The sequence below is a fragment of the Crocodylus siamensis genome, chromosome 3 (genome assembly GCF_052110815.1).
Source record: "Crocodylus siamensis isolate JL-2025a chromosome 3, ASM5211081v1, whole genome shotgun sequence".
Taxonomy (NCBI): Eukaryota; Metazoa; Chordata; order Crocodylia; family Crocodylidae; genus Crocodylus; species Crocodylus siamensis.
Window position 1 is genome coordinate 41,249,326 of NC_143397.1, and position 20,496 is coordinate 41,269,821.

Below are 20,496 nucleotides of genomic sequence, written 5' to 3' on the forward strand. Positions count from 1 at the left end.
TGTTGTAATGGAACTTTCACTCACCTCACCAACAATGACAGATCTTGTAAAAGCACATGCATTAAGTATACAAAGAACTAGAAGAAATGTCTGTGAGCTGTTAAAAAATCCTACAAAAACAGGCAGACCAAGATAAGCAGGCTAACCCTGTGCTTGCTGTCAAAGCTGAAGAAATTTTGATTTGTCCATTGGTACCGGACACAGATTTATGGCCATTCCAGATAATAAAACAGATTAACCTAGTAATTTATAAATGCCATTTCCCAGATATCACAAAGGTCCAGACTGCATTCCACATGCCTTTGCTTAAACCTTATGTAGAAAACCACTTTCCAGGATGGAACCATTCCTCTCCCCAAGTATTATACCATAAAGAGTACATAGGATCACCAGATTGTAGGAAACAAGAGTTGGAAAAGCAGGATAAACCCTGACTAAAGCATACTACTAAAGTGTTTGTCTAACCTGATCTTGAATGTCTAGAGGTGGAAATTTTACAACTTCTCTATTTAGTCTATTTCAATACTGAACCCCTCTCATCGTCATAAAGTTGTTCCCAATCTGCAATTTAAATATTCTATGGCAGCAGAGGTCATGGACTCAAAAAAAATTTTTAATTAAAAAAGTGGGGAGGGGGTGCTGAGAGAAAATATAGATAGACTGAGAGTCCTTGCATACTGGTCTTCAGATCTCACAGGAAACATGCACGCTGTTGAACTTATCCAAAAGTTTCATCACACTCTCTCGCCCGAATACAAGGTGGGTGGATAACTGCAAAGCAAAGGATAATTAGAAAGGCAAGAGCTTTCTATTGGGGCTCCAGAGGAGCTTGTCCATGGTCTGGTGCTAATTAATTATTTGGATGTTGGAATAAAGATCTTTCCAAACAAATCTGAGTGACACTCAGGAAGACTGCAAATGCTTTGGAGGATACAAGTAGAATTCAGAAGGATATTAACAGTATGGAAAGCTGGGCTAGAGACAGCAGGATGAAGTTCAATACTGACAAATGTAAGGTATTACACTTATAGAAGAATAATCAAAAGCAATAAAGAATGGAAGATTACTGCCTGAGTGGCAGTATTTCTGAAAAGGATCTTAGGGTTTTGGTGAATCACAGATTCAACATGAATCAACAATATGATGCAGTTATTAAAAAAAGCAAATACATTTTGGGCTGCAACAACAGGAGCATTAGGTAAAAGATATAGGAAGCAAGAGTGCCACTTTATATGGTGGTAGACAGGCAGGGTCATCCCTAGGAGGGAGGGGAAATCCAGGCGACTACCCCAGGCCCCTTGCTTTGGTGGGGTCCCACAGTCAGTGCAGTATAGGCCCCACCACGGCTGCCATGCACCCCTGCTGCCAAGAGCTGCTGGCTCTGCCACCACCACTGAGCACTGCAGGCTCTGCCTGCTTGCCATTCCCCCGGCTGTGCCGGTTCCAGCCACTTCCCGCTTGCCACCACCCTCTCCCCCCTGCACTGGTTGATATGCCCTGGGCCCTGCACATCCCTAGGGATGGCTCTGTAGATAGGTTTCATCTATAGTACTGCATGTAGTTTTCTACATTTTAAGAAGCACATAAAGAAGGTCCAGAGGCAGGTGACAAAAATCATGAAAGGCTAGGAAGGCAAGGCACACAAGGAAAGGCTGAAAGAACTAGATACATTTAGTCTGTAAAAAAAGGCAATTAAGGGCAGCATGATAACAGTCTTCAAATATCTGAAAGGCTGCTATGAAAAAAAAAAGGGAGAACGATTTCTTTTCTGCTGCAGAGGATAGTACATGAATCAATAGCTTCATATAGCATCAAAGAAGTTTAAATTGGATATCAGGAAGAGCTTCCTTACTGTAACAGCAAAGCAGCAGTGGAAGAGGCTGTTCAGGGAAGTTGTGGAATCTCATTTCAAGACAAGGTTGGATAAACTTTTGATAAGATTGTTTTAGGAGTAGTATTATTGCATTTGTACAAGGGGTAAGACTAAATGACTTTTGAGGTATACTCCAACCTTGTAATTTTAGCTGTGACTAACTCAAGCCTGGGTGGCTGACCCAAGCCTGTAGCTATGCCTGACCTCTGATGCCATTGTATCCTTTCCTCCCACATCCTTGTTTCTATATAGTTTCCAACTCCTGCCCACATTCCTAATTTTTGACTACTGAACCTGATGTGGCAATCTGGCTTCCTGGCATACTTGATAGTAACTTCTGGCTTCTAATTTTTGCCTGGTACCCATCTCTGACTTTCTCCTTGTAGCAGGTTAACACTCTCCTAGGTAGTCAGGAGCCAGTTTCCAGTTTCAGTGCTTTTATTATCCGTATAGAAAGCTTCTCACCATAACAAGTACAGGTACAAAGAACAAACACAAAACCAAACTTCTGGTCTCTTGTCAGACCTAGAGAAACAACACACTCCCTGCATTTCCCCCTAAACACCAATCTCCTCTTCTATCCTCTCTTAGCTCCCCATCCTGGGAACCTTCAGTTTCCTCTGAGCTTAGGTGATCATCTCTGTCAGCTGAACAAGTGTTCTTAAGCAGGTAGGCTACTACCTCCCTTAACTCTCCATAGTGTGGTTACAGCCCTCTGACTTCTGCATCACCTCTAGGCACTGTTCTTCACTTTAGTAACCTGTCCTAGCTATAGGAGAAGGCTGCTCTAATAACGGATGTTCTGAATCAATAGAAGACCATCAAGCTATCAAGATGTTTCTTCTTCCTAAACAGCACTTGGAACACAGGACCTTTTCACTTCTATTATTACCATGGAAATATGAGGGAGGTAGTAAGCTGGAGTTTACAAGCACATGGGTAAGGTCCTACTCCTTAGAGTTTACATTATAGAGGAAGAAATGTGGAGTGAAATCCTGTCCTACTGAATGTAATGCTTATAATTGATTTCAAAAGAAACATGCATTCACTTATATGGGGCCCATATTAAGTAATATAATTACAAAGCCTAAAACAAAATATTTAGCATGCATAGGGTTTTGCTATAAGATTTGTCAGATGGCAACCAAATAGCACAAATTGGTTTTGAAACAGACAATGTAGCTTCTGTAAAACTGTAAAGTTAATTTCAGTTAAACATACTTTTCTGGTGTTAACAATTATGATGTATTGGGAAAGTTAGAACTGTTGAACAGAGTTATTCAATATGCTATTGTTTAATGATGCATGTTTTTCGAAGTGTACAAATGAATGCCCTGACTATGAAAAGAGGGGTATTCTGTTCATTTAGGAACTCTTGACATCAGTTACTAAACGAAGTTGCCTATCCCCAGCAAGTGGGGACATACTAAAATATAAAATACTTATTTTGCAAATGATATTCAGTATATAAAGTGTTATTGCCTCTGCAGATGAGCTGAAAGAGCTCATCAAATGCCAAGCTCCATGTAGTCTGTAATATAAGGTTTCTGAAATGCCAGAAAATTAACTCCCAATGCCTTGTAGCTTGTCCACCTCATTTCAAACCCTGGTCTTGGTTTGGAGTGGCTGATGTAAGTCAATACTTTGACAGATAGATGGCATTTGTTCAATTTAAATGACACTCATCATGCTGACTTTTGTTCTAAAGCTGTGCAAGGTTAATTGAGCGGATATGAGGAATAAACCCGGCTAAAATTGCCTCTGCTCTAACTCAGAAGTGCTAATCCCCTGGACTTAATTTAAGACTCCCCCATTTTGTGTATTAGACTGAATCATGTAGGCAGTTTAAAGGGGAAAATGCTAATGAAAGACAACTTAATTTTTAAATTTGCATGTGGAAGGGAATTACAGTACAGTAAACTTTAGTAGATTCTGTTCCTATAAGAAGGAATAAAGCTTTCCCCCCCATCTGAATTATTAATGCTGTCATATAAGGGAATGCATGAACTAATCCTATCTGGGCTTTTTAATTTACAGGTTTATTCATGACCTTCAAGAACTATTTCACATAAAATATGTCAGATTCTTTGAATATATGACACCCTCATATTTATTCTGATAAATGTATATCACAGACCTGTGTCTGGGATGTGAACAAATAAAGAATATGTACATTGTATGTTATATTCAATGAGTAATTACAGGGTAGTTTGGCACATCTTAAAGAATATTAAGCTTAATTGAGTAAAGCAGCAGACTGTATTAGCATAGATGAGCAAAGTTAAAGCCTAGTAAGAATATTTTTCATTCCTATAATGCAACTCTTTCTCTCACACACCCTCTTTCACACGTTCTTTCTTGGTTCAGACAGGTTTGAGATAAAAATGGTATCATCAAGAAGTGCATTGTTGAGTAAAATATATAATAGCTTTAATTGAAAAGCACATTCAATGTGACTTTGCATGCTGATCAGAGCCATAATCTTAGCACAAATGGGCCCAATTTACTATAAGAACCCTGCTGATTTATTACTGTCTGGAAAGGTGTGCAGTCTTAGTGCAGTTCAAATAACTCTTGTTTCTTCTCCTATTAGAACCTCTGTTGTAGTGGCTACTTCATGCCACAGAAGTGTTTTTTCCTCTGGTTATTCTTAATTTTTAGTATGCTTTGCCAAGGAGACAGCATGTATAGTGTCACTATTAGTGTCGTGACAACAGAAAATATTTAATGCAACTTATTTTTAAAAAACCTCTCAATGTCTGTCTGTTTTGATTAAGAAATCAGGAAAAAAAAACAGAGAGAAATTATTTTGGTCTGGATTTATTTTTCAATGTAAATTAAACTTCATATTTGTTATAACAACTAGATACTGTAGTTCCATTGTAGTGTACTCTGGCAAGACTGTTATGCCTGGTTCTTACTGAGGTTAACATTACATTCACATCATCTAATTGCCTGGGTTCAGTTACCATCTCTATGCTGATGATTTGGAATTCTAGCATTTCTCACTGGGTTGGGTTGGGTTGGGAGGCAGAATGGGAATGGCAAAGACTATCTCCCTGACGCCTGCTGCAGGGTGACTCAAGTGTTATGTGGCCAAAGCAGAACTGATCTGATTTCCCAAACTCTCTCCACTTTCCTTTCTTCTTTCTCTGTTAACTATATACTGGCCGCATCTACATGAGACGCTAACTGCAGGGTAGCATCACATGGCAGAAACCATGATGCAATGCTACTGTGCAATAGTCTTGGGCTGCTGCACAGTCACTGTCACAAAAAAGCCATTTGTGGGCACTACTGTACAGTCATGTAGTACTTCCTTATAAACAAGTACTACATGACTGCTCAGTAGGGGTTCTGGTTTTCAGTGATAAAGAAATCACAAATTCTCTGATAAAAATCCCCAAATCTGTAGTTAAAATGAAATGCCCCCCACAGCCCTGCTTGTGCCCCCAGCCCTTCCAGAGGGAAGCCCATCTGCCAGGGCTATGGGGCCAGGGACCCAGGTCCAGAGCTCCCTGCCCCCAGTGGAAGGCAGCAGCTGCTGCAGCAGGAGCAGGAGCTGGCTCTCCCCCTGCTGCTGCCTACTACGGGCTCATGTAGGGCTGGCTCCCAGCTGCAGCTTGCACTCCCAGGGGGCAGAGGGGACCTATGCCTCCAAGATCTGTGGTGGGGCAAGGGCAGGGTGGATGCACGCTGCAGGATCATGCCCTGCTGCCCTCTGGAGTGCAATGTGTACAACCCGGCATGGCAGCACACAGGGTGATGTGAATGAAAGCTGCCTGCTGCTGTGAGCTCTGCACTGCCCTGGCCACACTGCCTCTTCAGGTGGGGGCAGCAGTGAGGGGTGCACCCCTGCGCTGCCCCTGTGCACACAGAGGAAGCTTGGCTAGGGCAGCTTTCCTGCATGGCCCTGCTGTGTCCTGCTGTGCCAGTTGCACACACTGTGACTCGGAGGGCAGCAGGGCAGGGAGCACAGCATTTGCAACCAATGGTTTGCAGTGGGCATGGCACTCTATCAGGGGTAGGGGGAGGTAGTTTGCAGCCTCCCTGCTCCCAGCTGGAGTGCCCAGCCAACTGCAACCTTTCCTCACCCCCGTCCCCGGACAGAGAGTGCCCAATCTGGCTGGGGGCTGAGAGAGCGGATAGGCTTCAAACCCCCTGGCTCCTCCTAGTCAGAGTGCCTAGCCAGCTGCAAGCCTCCCCACTCCATCAGCCCCCAAACAGCTTGTGCACTCCTTCCAGGAGTAGGGGAGTTTTGCAGCCCTCCGGGTACTCTGGTTAGGGGGGCAGGTTTGTAGCCTCCCCGCTCCCTCAGCCAGCTTTGGCACTCCCCAGCTGGGCACTCTGGCTGAGAAGCAGGATTTGCTGCTGACTGGGAGTGGCAGGGGTCTGCAGCCAGCCAGGCACTCCAGCCAGGAGATGGGAGGCTGCAAGAGTGCCTGGCCAGCTGCAAACCTTCCTGCTCCCTCAGCCCCCAGCCAGCTTCCCCTACAGCCCTTCCCCACCCCATAACCCCCCCAGCCCCACTTACCTTCAAGAAGAGTGGTCCTGAATTAGCCTCCAGTAAGTGTGAGCATTGACCCCACCCTTCCCCCTCTCCCTTCCCTTCTGGGCAGGGTTGGGAGGTTCCCCTGCCTCTTTTGCAAGCAGCTTTTGCAGGCTGAAACTCAGCCAGCCTACAGAGCTCTTTGCAAAAAGGGGAGATCCATGGGTTTCTCTGCTAAAAGAGAAAATCTGTGTTTTCTCTGATTTAAAACTGGGAAATCTGTGGTTTTCTCGGATTTTTTTTTTTCCATCAGAAACAGAAAACCCAGATCCCTGCTGCTCAGTAATGACTGTACAGTCAGCATCTTGTGTAAATGTGGTTACTGTTTCTAAAACTATAGCTTGGGGATTATCTTTAATTCCTCATTACCACTGCTGTCTCATGCCAAAACCTATTGCTTCTTTCTCAGTAATGTTTCTAAAATCTGATCTGTAGAACTCATGGTTAAGAGATGATACCTTTTATTAGACCAACTGAGATACTTGGGCCGGGGGGCGGGGGACTTTTTCTGCAAGCTTTCAGGTTCACATGCCCTTCATCATGCTCAGGGAAAATTTAAAGATGGTAAAAAGTCCCCATAGGTAAGAGAGAAACTTTATTTTTGCACAGAGGAAGCTGAAGATATCAGGCTGTTCCTTTGCATCCATGAGAATGTCTTTGTGAGCTGCTCTTTTTGGATTTTAAACTCCATTGCTGAACAAGAAGAAAGATGTCTACACCTCCCTGGCTCTCTGCCATCTAACACCACCAGGGAAGGATTCCTGCCTGATCTGCACAACAAAGAGCAGCTCACAAAGACACTCTCATGGACCCAGAGGGACAGACTTCCATCTTCAGCTTCCATGGTGCAAAAGTGAAGTTTATTTCCTATATATGGGGACTCTTCACCATCTTTAATTTTTTCCCGAGCCTGATGAAGGGCATGTGAACCTGAAAGCTTGCAGAGAGAGATTTTTTTCAAATTTCTTAGTTGGTCTAATCAAAGGTATCATCTCTGAACCAGGAGTTCTAGAGTTTTGCATTTCTTTTAGTTTCAGACCAACACGGCTACCATATAAATCCCTAAAATCTGATTTAGTACTTTGCAAAATTGTTACTTTGCCTCCATTAAAAATGTATTTCAGTTAAGGCAGACTCTTCTTGATTCACATTGTTCTTTCCTAATCATATTCTTAGATTACATTGCTCCTTCAAAGTCTACATAATTTCTTTCCTGACCAGAGATGTAATAATTACAGTTTGATTTCTACCTGATTTAGGGTAGGGATTTGTACCAACAACTTAGGTCAGCACTTGACCTATAAACTAGAATTACCTGCTTTGGCCAAATATTTTTTTTAAGTAATTAATACAAAACAAATCTAGGCCAACAGAAGAAATAGAAAGTAAACAATTCTGGGCAGTTTTCTATTATTCAAATCCCCTCTGACAAAGGAAAGAGGACAGTTGGCTTCTATTCAATGTCCCAGATGCCTATTCTCCACAATGGGTTACTAGATTAAAGGCAACACTTCCTCTGGCAGCCTTGTGAGTCCTGAAATTCTTCTTTTTCAGCCAAAACTTTTCAATGAGTTTTATACTTATCTAGAAAACCAATTAATAATAATTAGAACTACCTCTTTTGTGTGTGTGTATTTACCATAAAATTTCACTCAACCCTGGAGTTAGCTCACTCAGGATTTTTGAAGGGTGAGGGACTCCAAACATGGAAGCGGATACTTATGCAAAGTCAATTGCATGATTGGGCATTCCCAGTTTAAGATGTATTAATAAGTTTTACTTGTTGCCAGAAATATCTTTTATTGTATCAGAAGGGTATGTAGGATGACTAAAGAGACTTACTCTACTTAAAAATAATTGAATAGGTGAACTCATTTTCTTTATCTGTTACAGGAACCTGAGCTATTTGTGCCTCCAAGTACTTAGTTCTAAGCATGTTCTAACTGCTTTTAACATTTAATAGCAGTATGTTAGCATTTCCAAATAAAACCATTTAATTTGATTTATAGCTTTATTTTCGAGTTAATAAAAAAAATACTGTTGCGTATAAAATGGTTGTATTACTGTAAAATGAACTCCTATTTCATAATCATTCAATGTTTAACAATAAATAACTTTGTAGTACTGTAAAATCTTATTTTGAAATGGTTTTGCTGAAGATGTATTCAGTATTCATAAAATATTGGCTTCCTAACTTGTTTAGGTTGCATTAAGTTTTGACTTCATTAGAAACAATATCAATAATGATAAAGTTCTGAAGGATTGTAAAATCAAAATTAAAGAGGTTCTTAACCTTTTTCTAACCTAAAGCTTTTGGTATAAGCTGGTTAATTATTTATGTTTCCAAGCTTATAAATAATAATGATAGGAACATAGGGCACAGGACTAAAAGGGACCTCCTGAGACACTGAGTCCATTTTCCTGTCATCACAAGCAACTACATCAAATAATCCTATGAATAAACTGATCGAGCTAGCTCCATCCTAATAGTAGTTAGATTTCTTGAACCCTTTACTTCTGTTACAGGGGCTTTGAGTAATGTTTTGTTTTTCAGTTGGTAAGAATGAATTTATCCAACTTCCACATTCTACCAGGAAATACAATTCAGCTGTAGATCTCTCTTTACCTTTCCTTTCTGAAGGCACACATATGAAACTTTTATTTTGCCCATCTGTGGTAATTATTGCAACAGAATACATTATCAGAACTCTTCTGTAAAGACTGTAATATTTCTTTCTTTCTTTTTTTCCAAAATGGCAAAGAAGTGATCATAAAAAAAGTGACAGCATTCCATATGAAATGCCATGATGTTTACTGCTGCTATTAATTCTTAAACCAGCCCAGAGGGAACAATTGCTATGTCTAATTCCTTTACTATATAAAATGCAAAATGAGAGTTATGTGACATTTAATACAGTATGATGCCCTTCATGAGCAGGATGGGATCAATCCTTTGAAGTTCTATTTTCTTTCCTTTTTTTTTCTTTTTAAATCGGCATACCCATATTAAACTTCCAAGGCCTAATATTCATTACATGTGATCAGTGGTTTTATGATGTCATTGTGTTGTGTGATATTAAGAACCTACTACAGAAAATGCATTGTGTTTTGTGCAGTGTAATGCAGAAAACAAGCAAAAGCTTGAAAGGACCCATTCTGGGTTGTTATTTTTTTCTGTTTGTATGTCTTTAAATGGAGGTTGAACAATGGAATGAAAGGAAAATATAGCTTTATCTAATTGGTGTTATGATCTTAGTTCAGTCTTATCATGGACTACAATCTTAAGAATGGCACAGTTTTTGTATCCATAAAGGTTACAGTTGCTACACAGTAATAATGCTAAAATTCTCTTTAGGAGCATGAGGATTGTTAGATATGAGCCAGTTAGTACCTGGAGTATTTACTGGTCCCCCAACTATGTTTCAAAAAAAAAAAAAGGCTTTTCCCCTCTCTAGTATCCCACTCTTATGCTACTTAAGACATCTCTGTTTCATTCTTTCTTTAGCTATCGTCCTCCCTCGGGGCATGTAGCCATGGCACTCCCAATCACTGTGCTGCACCCAAGAAAACCAGGAAATGAAGAGATTTGTCAGTAGAATCCTAGATGCATCTCGGGTGCTCATAAATGGCTGAGCCTTATCACACTCCATTATAAAAATGGCTTGATCTCCTCACAGGGACATCATTAGGCAAAGATTTGGCCATCAGTAAGCTAGGACAGCAACCTCTAGAGACAAATGGCCTGCCAAATTTTCCTTTTATTTGTTGAACTTTGAACTTTTAAACTGCACGAAGGGAAAGTGACTGACCATTTTCCTGATTAAGATTATATTTCTGTCACAAAATAAACCTAAAATATTAAACAGGGGCTCTTGCTCTGTGACTGAGGGTTTCTGTTGGATTTGTTTCCATCTGCATGGATTTGCCTTACCACATTCCAGCTTATGAACTAGTCTCATTCTCAAGGGAATTGAAGCAAGGCATACCATCCCGTTAGCTACTCATTGTACTATCACTATTTTTTTGCTCCTAAAGCATACTTCTATCTGTGCCCTCTCTGACTATAAGCCTATATTCCTATAACCTAGGAAACTTGCCTTTTAATATTTTCCTCTGTATACAAATGTGAGCTGACAACATGTCTCTTTTTGTCCTGAATAATTTGATGCAAGATGGGAAAGAATAGGAAAGAAATAGAACTTACTTTTTTTTTTCTTATCTATTTTATTCAGATTTCAAAAATATCTTTAATAACTTTGGTTAGAAGGTAGGCAGAAAGAAATGCTGATAGGATTAATGATGTTCCTGATGTTTCTTGATGCTCCTTATTGTTTAAATTAATGCAATGGAACAAAGTGCTGGAGTCAGCAATAGAAGTAAATATTGCACATCAATCCAAGACAAGGCTGAACAAGATTTTGGATAGGGCAGATACACAAAGGGTAACTATTAACTGTATTTGGGAGTAGTATTGAAGATTTAAGTATCCATAGGTTAATTTGTATTTTCAGGGGCCAGATCTTACCACCTTTATTCATACTAGAGGCATCTTCATAGATCATGAAACATTTACTACAGCATTGCCTAATTAGCTCCACAGTAAAGCATTTCTATCAACAAGTGTGGAGCTATTAGGTAGGGTTACCAAATGTCTGGGCTTTCCTGGACATGTCCTCTTTTTGAACCCCTGTGCTGTGTCCAGGTGGGTTTTTAAAGTAAGAGAAAATGCCTGGGTTCTCTGCTATCCTGGGTTGACTGCTTGGGGCTGGGAGCAGTGGGCAAGGTGATTGGCTCCGTGTGTGTGTGTGTGTGTGTGTGTGTGTGTGTGTGTGTGTGTGTGTGTGTGTGTGTGTGAGAGAGAGAGAGAGAATGAGCAATGTGGGAGTTGCTTGGGCTGGGAGGGCAGGGGGCTGCAGGTCAGGAGTGAGGGGAACCAGAAGGGGGCTACAAGTTGGAAGTTTAACTGATGTAGGGCTACAGCCTGAAACCCATGTTCCCTCTATGGAGTAGTAGTCCGTGAGCGCACCACTTTGGTCCTGCTTCCCCCTTTCGGCGCAGTTTGCTGGTAAGTGTCCCAAAGTAAGTATCCAGGTGGGAGTGGGCAGGGTTCAGCCACCATGCTTCTCCACGCTAACTGTTGTCCAGAGCAGTGCTGTGGCCCAGGCATAGGCTGGACACAATCAGTCGATAGAACTGAAAGGGAGGCACAGAGGCCAGCATGGGACACTTACCTAAGGTAAGCTCCTCAGTCCTCATGCAAGACAGGCAGTGGCTCCTTCCCGAGGCAGGGACAGGGCTGGGACTGGTGGCTGGCATTGGCTCTGCCAGCTCTGGGGATCTGCTCTGCCAGCTCCAGAGAATAGCTCTGCTCCCTCGCATTGCCCCAGGGAGCAAGGAGGCATATGACACCAGGACAGGGGAGTGGAACAGTTCCCTGAAGCTGGCAGAGCCTGCAGAACAGTTCCCTGGAGCCAGCAGAGCCTCATGTGGAGCAGGCAGCAGCTCCTCCCCAAGGTGAGGCAAGGCAGGGATGGGGGTTGGGGCTGGCATGGTCTCTGCCAGCTCTGGGAAACTGCTACACTCCCCAGCCCTGACACCATTTGCCTCCTTGCTCCCTGAGTTGATGCGAGGGAGCGGAGCGGTTCCCCGGAGTTGGCAGAGCCTGCAGAGCGGTTCCCTGGAGTCAGCCCCATCCCCGCTCTGTCCCCACCTCATCTCAGAAAGGAGCCACTGCCTGCATGAGGAGTGAAGAGCTTACCTTTGGTAAGCGTCCCACACCGGCCCCAGTGCCTCTGCTGCACTCTGTGCCCGGCTCCTTTCCAGGCAGGTGCACAGCCTTGAAAAGCCTGTGAGCAGCAAGATTTTTACTTGTGCATGGCTGTGCATGTGTGCAGCTTAGAGGGAACACTGCCTGAAAACCCCCACTCTGGTTTCAAATTCTAGCTGTCTCCATGGTAACAGGATTGTAAATTCCTGATGGGTGGGGGGGGGGAGAGACACTTGCTCATCCTTTTTCCTGTGTAAACCTAAACTCTTACCTGAGGGTGCTGATGTTTTTTAAACTGACCGACCAATGTCAGCCATGGTCTGGGGATACTGGTTTATGGTTGGATCTAAGGGATGTGGTCAGAAAAATTATTTAAGGGCCCCTCCATCTTAGTACCCATACACATGAAGAGGTGCCTGCTTCCAGAGGAAGCTCAATCGGCCTCTGGATGATACTTGTAACTTTCCTGAACTTTAGCTAGTAATGTAGGATGAAGGGATCTAGGAATGTGTCAAAGGGCTACCAAGCTGTTTCTCTTCTCTCTGGGATTTCCTTTTGCTTCTTCTCTGACCTGTACCCCTCCCCTCTCTACCCAATAAAGCTATCTGCTACAACAAGCTTTGAGGTGCATGCTTGAGAGGGATTGGGTATGCCCTTTTATTCCCTTTGCTCTGTTGACCAAGGGAGTCTACTTTCTATGCTTCAGGTTAAAGGAAGCACCCCAATATCTTTCAGTGAGTCAAGCGCCCTCAAGGTCTCCAAGGCCTGTGTACACTTGGGTGGGGGAGGGGGCACAGGGCCTGAGCAAGAACCAGACCCCAGGTGATGGCAGTGATTACCCCACGCTTGCAGAAGTGCTCCAGGAAGGGGGTTGGCCGGAAGTCGGCACCCCTGGGAAGGTATCTGAAACTTGGTTTTTGGCCAGGCACAGTGAGGTGGGTGGCTGGGGAGCATGGCAGGAGTTTGTGGGTCAGGAATAAGGGGCACCACCAGGTCTGGGAGGAGGGCAGGGGGCTGTGGATCTGGAGTGAGGGGCATGGGGGGAAGGGATGGGTGACTGCAGGGCACTGGTAGCACCAGGGGGCTGTGGGTTGGGGCTGAGGGGCACCAGCAACCCCTCAGGTTGGGTACTGCTGTTTGGGAGTGAGGGGCACTGGTAGGACTGGAGTCAGTGGGTCCAGAGTGAGGGGAAGCAGTAGGGCAGGGGTGGGGGAGCTGTGGCTTGCCAGTGAGGGGCAACTGAATGGGCAGGGGCAGGGCACTGGCGTGTCCCCTGCCTCCCCACCACAGGTGTCCTCTTTTTTTTGGACCTGGAAATACTGTAACCCTTTATTAGGCCACAGTACACAAATTAACTCCACTGTAGGTTTGTAGTCCCCAGTACAAGTTATTTACTCTGCCACAATAGGTATGTAGATGGTGACAGGGCTGGCTATCCCCACAATTTAGCACCCTTGTGCTCCAGCCATCCCCTCTGCAGCATTTTGAGCTGAGTTGGACAGCTCCAGGCTGGTAGGCTGACCCCTGGGCCCTCTACCATCTAGAGCTGTGCTGCCCTAGCTGAACATGCTGTGGTCCTGGGTGCACATCTACATGCTGTGTCTGAGGGCAATAAATTCTGGCATGAACTGTACCAGAGTTTATTGCATCACATTAATAGTCACTTATAGATGTGTCCACTGAGTAGTACCATATTTTCCATAGTAGGCTCACTTTTTCACCTGGACTGGTGGCAGAATAAAATGGTTTTCAGTGTGGGGGTAGTGGAAACCCTCTGGAGTTTTATTTAAAAATACAGACCACCTTGGTGTCAATTACTGTTGTATTAGATTAAGTGAAGATCATGGTGTTTTTCTCTTAGGTTTTACTGTTAAACTTATTGTGGAAAGAAACCTGTGAATCCCTTAGATAAAGCTACTTGTACTTTGTTGCCAGGTTTAAAATAGTTTTCTATAATATGCTTGCAATGAAACCAGATTTTAGGCCAGCCCTGTGGTACCATGAAAAAGCATGTCCCTTTCATATTAAAAGTAGCTGTTTGTAAAGGTTTATAGAGTTTCTAAGGCATGACTGCAATGACATCCTTGGCAAGCCTCATGTCATATCTAGTTGGAATTGCATGTTTACTGAAGCTTTATGAAACTAGATTGAGAAAATAAGTAGTGGGACTTCTTTCTGTATAAAGCCACATCCAGCTCTCTGGATTTATGAAATATTCGGGGCCAGATCCAACTCTTACAAGCCCATAGAACTGAATTAACTTTTAATAGTGGTGACACACAGACTGGAGGTCATGGAGATGCAGAAGTATAGTATTAATGTACCCCCAAACATTTCTGAACAATTGTCACAGACATAGGCATGCAAACATGTCAATCTATCTATTATTCTCACCCAATCCCACACCCAGGCAGATCCCCATGGTAGTTTAATTTAAGCCAGGTAAAGGGAAAAGTTAAGCAATATATGTGATACTGAAACAACCCCTCCCCCACCCTGCACATGCTCTATGTGATTTCCTAAGATCCTGCTTTACAAATGAGGTTAAATGAGAGAACCTTTCATCTCAGCTTTTACAGGTGCTAAATTCTGTCCCATACAACTTTTATGGATTATAAAATGCACTGTCACTTGAATGCCTTCATAAAACCCTGGAAGTCATGGGAAACGATCTTATCAGCAGCAGCCATATATTATAATCACTTAAAAAAAAGTTCTCCTTTACAAAACACAGTACACATGCAAAGCTCTTTACCTTGAAATATGGAAGACATGTGTAAGTGACTCATATACCTAGGGGAAATAATAAAAGATACATGGAAGCACCTCAATTATCTTTTGAAATAAATTATTAAAATTTAAATTAATCAACACTACACTTGATTAATATAATCTATCACCCACCTGGAAGTATGCTGTACTTTGATTTATTAAGAAACTTGCTCTTGACCAAACAGACCTTGCAAATTACTACCTAATATCCAACTTTGTGTCCTTTAGCAAGATAATTCAGAAACAAGTTGAGAGTAACTTACAAACACAGTAGTTCCTGGCCAATAACTTGGAACTTTCACAGTCCAGATATGAGACTAGATCCCAGAAAGTGCTAATGGTTGTGATGAATGACTTCCAGACCACAGATAATTGTACTATTTTATGCTCCATACTCATTCCTGGATGTCTTTCATAGAACTCATTGAAAAACAGAATTGGAGAGAAGCATATTGTTTTCTGTGAATTGTTTATTTACCAGAAATTATAATCTGAGAGAAGTTGAAGCTATTTGCAGTATTATTATAATTGAATTTAGGATATTTTTTTTCCCCCAGTCAATTAAGAAATTCAGGCAAAAACAATGAAATGTTGAAATGGTACATCTGAAATGCACTGTCCCAATTTTGCAAGGTAAATTCACAAAATATTTACACACTATTCCCAAAACTGAAGACGAGATATTGCCTGTCCCCTTCCCATCCCCATAATCTCTAGCTGTAGCTCTTCCCTGTATTGTAGATGACAAGAATAAAAACATCTTCCTACACTAGAAGCAGAGGCACTTACACTTAGTTCTACCTTTTACAAAAGCATACCAACCAATACATTGTAGACCAGCCTACCACAGAGTGTAGGCAGAAATGCAGTTCCCTGCTGTAACTCGGAATGTTTTGCAGGAAGCATTCTGATTCGCTGGACCAAAAAACAAGTTTACTGTTGGTTCTGGGGGGAGGAGAATCTAGCTGCTGGATGCCAGTCTGCAACCAGTCTCCTTTAGCAATGGCCTCTTCCCTCCTAAACTGTCTGTTTTCAGAATGATGGGGGGAAGAGTTTGAAGGGAGTTCAGTCTCGGGGGGGGGGTCAGTTCCCACTGAGGGTAGGATGGGTGAATTGGAGGCCCTCCCCCCTCCCTCTAGCAGGGGCTGAAAAAACCCAAGACCAAACTCCCTCCACTCCTTTCCCCCCCCCTTCCCATTCTTAAAACAGGGACAGGATGGAAGGCAGTGCAGTCGCAAGTTATGGAAGATGCTATGTTTTGAAAGATGAGGGCAGAGGAAGTCTTGGACCACTAAATCAAGTGACACCCACAAGTATAGCTGAAGTGCTCTGGGTTAAAATACAAGGAAGACAAGAGGAAAGGGACTTAATGCTGGGGGTTTACTACAGACCACCCAACCAAGGGGAAGAGCTAGACCAGGAATTCTTAAGTCAACTCATGGAGGTAGTTAGGTCAAAGGACGTGGTCATTACGGGTGACCTGAAATTTCCAGACATCTGCTGGGAAAAGCAGTCAGCCAAGTTTGACCACTCACATAAGTTCCTAGCCAAAATGTAGGACCTCCATCTAACCCAGGAGGTGCACAGCTCCACCAAGGGTGATGCCCTGTTGGACCTGGTGCTGGCCACGGGTGATGACCTGGTGAGGGGTCTGCAGGTGCTTGACCATCTGGGTGACAGTGATCATCACCTGCTGGAATTCACCATCCAGCGCAAGGTGACAATGGCCTGCAGCAAGGCAGCAGCCCTACACTTCAGGAGGGTGGACTTCAATGAGCTAAGGAGAATAGTCAGGGAGGCACTGAGGTCCTGGAGGGGAGGGGAGTTGGTGTCCAAGAAGAGTGGTCGGTCCTTAAGGAGACAATCCTCCAAGCCCAAAGGGAGGTAATCCCAACACGGATTGAAGGGGGTAGGAGGGTGCAAAAGCCCCCAGGGCTCACCAAAAGCATCCAGGAATGTGTCCTAGCAAAAAGGGAGGCGTACACCCAATGGAAGGGAGGGGTCGTCACTAGGGAGGACTTTACAGCGGTTGCTCGGGGATGCAGGGGGGCGGTCAGGAAGGCCAAGGCAGAGATGGAACTGGGACTAGCTAGACGGATCAAGGACAACAAGAAGCCCTCTTTTAAATACTTAGGGGGCAAAAAGAAGGTACAGGGTAATGTGGGGCCCTACAAGACACGCTAGGAAATCTGGTCGTCACACCAGACAACAAAGCTAACCTATTTAACAACTTCTTTGCCTCCATTTTCCTAAGCAGGGACCGGATCAGCCCCCCCACACCAGGACCCCCTCAGGCCCCAGGGGAAGCGCACCCAGGCCAAAGGTCAGTGACCATCTAGTCAGGGAAATTTTGGAGGGACTGGATATATTTAAAACAGCTGGTCCTGACGAGCTCCGCCACAGAATGCTAAGGGAATTAGCTGAGGTCATTGTGGGACCCCTGACATGGCTTTATGAGCACTCAGTCTCTGGTGTGGTGCCAGAAGACTGAAAGAGGGCTTCCCATCTTCAAAAAGGTGAGGAAGAAGGACCTGGGAAACTATGGGCCAGTTAGTCTTACCTCGATCCTGGGTAAGCTTTTTGAGAGAATTATCCTGGCACATGTCCACGAGGGGCCAGCAGGGGAAATTATGCTTAGGGTCAACCAACACGGGTTCATTAGAACCCTGTCAGACCAACCTTGTGGCTTTCTATGACCAGGTCACAAAGTCCTTAGATGCAGGGGTAGCAGTGGACATAATCTTTCTGCACTTTAGGAAGGCTTTTGACACTCTCTCACCCCATTCTCATTAAAAAACTGGAGGACTGTGGCATCGACACCTACACAGTCAAATGGGTGGCTAACTGGCTGGAGGGCTGCACCTAGTGAGTGGTGCTGGATGGGTCATTTTCGACCTGGAGGGATGTGGGCAGTGGGGTTCTGCAGGGCTTGGTCCTCAGACCTGCACTGTTCAACATCTTCATTGGTCACTTGGACGAGGGGGGAAAAATCACCCTGTTCAAATTTGCTGATGAAACTAAGATGTGGGGGGATGTGGGCACACTTTACAGGAGGAATAGGCTGCAATCGGATCTAGACAGGTTACAGGGGTGGGTGGATGAGAACAGGATGGGTTTCAACACTGATAAGTGCAAGGTGATGCACCTGGGGAGGAAGAACCAGGACCATACTTACAGTCTGGGGAACTCCCTTCTTGTCAGCACAGAGGCAGAAAAGGATCTTGGAATCATCACTGATGCCAATATGAACATGGGCCGGCAGTGTGGAGGTGCAGTCAGGAAGGCCAACCATACCTTGTTATGCATCCATAGGTGCATCTCAAGGAGGTGATCCTGCCCCTTTATGCAACATTGGTCAAGCTGCAGCTGGAGTACTGCATCCAGTTCTGGGTACCGCACTTCAAGAGGGGTGTGGGCAACATGGAGAGGGTCCAGAGGAGGGCCACTCGCATGATCGGGGGCAACAGAGCAGGCCCTATGAGGGGAGGCTAAGGGACCTGAACCTGTTCAGCCTCCACAAGAGAAGGCTAATGGGAATCTAGGGGTCATTTACAAACTAGTCAGAGGGGACCAGCAGGCATTGGGGGAGTCCCTGTTTCCCTGAGCACTACCAGGAGTGACTAGAAATATTGGTCACAAGCTGGCAAAGTGTAGATTCAGACTAGACATCAGGAAGTGCTACTTCACTGTCAGGGTAGCTAGGATCTGGAACCAACTTTCAAGAGAAGTGGTGCTGGCTCCTACCATGGGGGTCTTTAAGAGGAAGCTAGACAAACACCTTGCTGGGGTTGTTTGACCCCAGTACTCTTTCCTGCCATGGCAGGGGGTTGGACTTGATGATCTGCTCAGGTCTCTTCTGACCCTACCAACTATGAAACGACTTTATCTGAACCTTTATGCAGTGAGGATTCAGATTTTCTTCTGACTGGCCATTTTTGAAGTGGTCTGCATTTGTGCACTTGTGTTTAGTCATGTCTACTTGGTTGCTTTCTGTGGCCAGTTCAGGTGCAAATTGCCACTTCTGTCTGTGCCCATAGTCTTTTTTTCATCATTCTTGATTTATTTTGTAGGAATAATTAAATATTCACAGAACCAGAGAAAGCATGAGAGAATAAACATGGTTAGGACTTTTATTTTGGGGTGAGGACACCAAGCTGTTATCCCCTGTTCCATCAAATGGCTAATTTATTTTATATACAATTATATAAATGTATATAAAATTATTTATATAAAATAATTATTTGATATAAATTATAACATTAAAAAGGAGAGATTGAGAGAGTCCTCCCTCCCCCCATCAATTATTTGCAAAAAGCATGCGAGTTTCTTTGTGCATCTAGCCTTTCGCTTCCAAGTTTCCTATTCGTTTTCTATTGAACATGCCTGAAATTAATGTTCTGTTTTGGAACAATTGAAATGATTTTTTTAAAAATAATTTGTTTGTGTCTTAGGACTAATGAGGCCTGTATTACATCCTAGAGTAGTAAACTATCCCTGCTCAGCCTACCTAGACAAAACAAGAGGAGGGTGGAGTAAGAGGTCTATGGCAAGCAAGCAGAGTGAACAGTGTGATGGCAGCAAATGAAAACTCATTCCCATGAGCTGGGGGTGGTAAAAGCAGAGAGATAATTAGAAAGGAATAATTGAAATGGAAGAGGGATCAACAGGAGCAAATGGAGGGTAAAGATGAGGTAAAGAGATGGGTATAGGGATGGGAGAGGAGGAAAATTAAAGCTGGCAGCCACTCAAACTAGGGCAACAAAAATCCAGTCAAAGCTGTTCTCTGACATTCAAGGGTCCCTGGTTTGTTTCTGCATTGACTACTTGGAGTTCTTATGTCTTCTCTTTACACATCTCCCCACAAAGGGCTATAGAGAAGGCACTATCTAGATGCTAGTAACCTACCACAGAAAGGGTCCACCCTGTATAGTGACAGAACCGGCAGGGGGCTGGGAGAAGGGCTGTTTCCATTTTGCCTAATCACCACCAGTTCAGCAGTTCTTGTTTTAACTGCTTCTGCTTTTACTGGCAAGAGTTTCAAGTGATTTGTTTGCTGACTTCTGTAAAAGCTTTTCCTCTTTCTCTCTGGGGAATAAGAAAGGGGTTTCAAGTGTATGTTTGTCTGTAGCCTTTCTAAAGGTCATACTCCCACTCTGTCCTCTCAAGAGAAATAAAAACTTTGTTTACTGGTGAAGAGGAAGTAAGCCTGGGTATACATGTGAGCCTGAGGAGCCAGCTCCTACCACTGTCTTAAACAGCAGGAGTGAGACTGGAACTCCAAATGGAGCATTAGAGTAGTCTTTCAGCTATTCCTTAGGACAAGATGTGTCATAAAAAGCCAAAGTGGTCTCTCACATTTAAAATCTGAATAAGAAGAGACAGCTATACTAAAGAAAAATCATGAACTTGCAATAACACTATGTCATTTTGTATATTTCTTCTGATCAAAAAAGGGTGAGTACAATCTTTGAGAGCAGCATATCTTCCTTGGAGGGACGCTAAATACTGTAGATTGCATAGGTCACATTTTAGAGA